At 42.2% G+C, this 2500-nt stretch overlaps 1 pseudogene; it reads right to left on the reverse strand.

The window, feature by feature from the left end:
• Positions 1-1234: 1234 nt before the first annotated feature.
• The window catches only part of LOC137970144 (large ribosomal subunit protein uL16-like), an 11261-nt pseudogene continuing 9995 nt past the window's right edge, over positions 1235-2500 (reverse strand).

Here is a 2500-nt window from a genome sequence, read left to right on the forward strand (position 1 = left end):
TATACATAATAATAAATATATATCTTTATTGTTTTATTTATTCGGTATTTTTATTTTATTATTATTATTAAAAGAAATCACACAGTCCTTCGTGATAAGAAATTAGTCCGTTTTGGAGACCCAAAAGCCTGCGGTTTTTGGTGCGCTTTCTGTAAACTTACACCGCTTTCAGACGTGGACTCTACTGTAATAACAGCTATTGCAAACATTCTAGTTTCATTTGGCCCTAACACCGCACTGTGGTAATAGTTTATCTGAAGTCAAAATTGATACGATTCGTTTCTAAGGAAACGAAACAAAACTAAGTAGGTTTCGTTTCCTGCCTGAGCAGCTCTGGGGATGATGAGTTCGATCCCCTTGCCTGCTGCCATCCATTGTACGAGTTAGCGAGGATAATTTCTGCCATTTTCGGATTGGTCCAGCCAGCACTACTGTCCCAACTTAGTGCCCGCTGTTTATGTTAACATGTACCACAGGCAACCCAGTTTAAGATCACGGAGCGTCTAGTGTGATCATAAATCCCCCACTTTTGTCTGACTTTGTTACCCAGGGAAATGGAGAAGAAGTAGAAGTACATGTGGGAGAAGGAGGAAGAGGAGTAGTAGTAGTCGCATTAGCAGTAGTCAGGAACCTATGAACCGGAGCCTACAACTCCCCATACTGGGCAATGTCCATTTTTAAAGACCGATCTATTTCTAGACTACCTTTTCTGAAAAAAAAAACATCCAACAAAGAAACAAACAAAGGCAGTTCCGGTTCGGTACCCTATACGTCCAGTTATTTTCTAGTAATTGGTCATCGGGCTCCTGTGAGAGTCTCATCCGCGGGAAGTTCAATCTAAAAAAATAATCGGTCTGTGGAAACGCCGTGACACGAACACAATGGAGGTGTAGGCAGTAGCAGCAGCTGCAGCAGCAGCAGTAGTAGTATTAGTAGTAGTAGTATAGTATTATAGCAGGTAGTAGCAGTATTAGTATTATAGTAGTAGCAGCAGCAGCAGTTGTAGTACTAGGCTGATTTAGCAACAGAACGGGAACGTCAGTGGCGACGTCGCGCGCAGCAAAACTACCAATGAAAATTTAGAATAGAGAAGAAAAGAGTGGAGTCTACTCTATTGTGAATTCTCATTGGCGTTTTTTCTGCGCGCGCCGTCGCCACTGACGTTCCCGTTCTGTTGCTAAATCAGCCTATTATTGATGGTGGTGGTGGCAAACAAAACCAACAGTCAGTGGAACCAAGTTATAAGTTTATTTTTCGCTGTAACGTTGACATGTCTTGCACGTTTGACTAAGCAGCATGCTGTTTCATCCACTCGCTAAGTGGACCATGATCTGACACGTACTTGGCATTCACTCCATCGTGGTCCTAATTTTCCACTGGCACGCCACTGCTCATAGACATCGCGATCTACCTTAGTGAAACCACCATTTCTTGGACACATAGAGCTAAAAAGGATAGATGAAATTGCATATGAAGTAAAATTTACAAAAGCCCTTCATATCCCAACCTAAAAGTGATAACAAAGTTTGATAACATAGCCACAAATAAATGGTGGCAGGGCTCCAAGCTGCGACCGTTTTGGTCACCCACGGCGAGTAGACAAAAAATTGGAGACGAATACCGTAAGGAGTTTGGCGACCTTTTCCCAAGCCATTGATTAGTTTTAATTTACATCCAGACACAATAAAGCATTGCCACCACAAAGACTGTTCACTGTCCTCTTGTTTCTTACTTTCCGGCTCTTTAACGACTTTTAAAACATGCTGTTTCTCGACCTATTCGCTCGACATCGTGAATTCGTGCAGCGGCCATTTTGATGATACAAACGAAGAGGGGAAAATGAGACTGGGAGGCCACAAAAAAACTATCACTCACCGCCTGTGGGGTGGGCATGAGTTTTCGACGTGTTACAACTAAGTGAGACACCGGGTCAGAACTCTTCGACCGTGTCGAGGAATATGTAAATGTGTGAATTTGGTCGGTAATGAATGCCATGTGAGCTGCAAAGTTTATTCCAGTCCTTTCCATCAGACACAAAAAACTCAGTGAGGGTTTTGTTTGTGGTGTTTTTGCTGGGAATAAAGAAATTAATGTAAAAGTGTTGGTCAAATTTTTGCCGGCATGCGCAGCGCTCTGAAAATAATCCACTGATCAGATTTGGAAGAGGATAAAGTGGAAGGAATATGCATTAAGGTAAAGGCTGGTACAAGGGATACAATGGTAGTAATCATATACAGACCACCGAATCAGACCAACGAATTTTTTCAGCGTTTCCAAAAATGCTTGAAAAATGTTCTCCCCGGAGACTTTAATGGTAATCTACTACAGGATGGAAACGGTGAAATATCCTACGAAGGAAACAAGATGGGAAGAATATTCGAACAGTACAACATGCCCGAATGTTATCGAAGGACCCACAAGGATAACCACCATTCTAAATCATTGATCGTTCTTATTGTCACGACACGAAAAGACCTGGTCAAACAGAGGGGCACATGCC

The sequence above is a fragment of the Montipora foliosa genome, chromosome 9, assembly GCF_036669935.1.
Source record: "Montipora foliosa isolate CH-2021 chromosome 9, ASM3666993v2, whole genome shotgun sequence".
In the NCBI taxonomy this organism is placed as follows: domain Eukaryota; kingdom Metazoa; phylum Cnidaria; class Anthozoa; order Scleractinia; family Acroporidae; genus Montipora; species Montipora foliosa.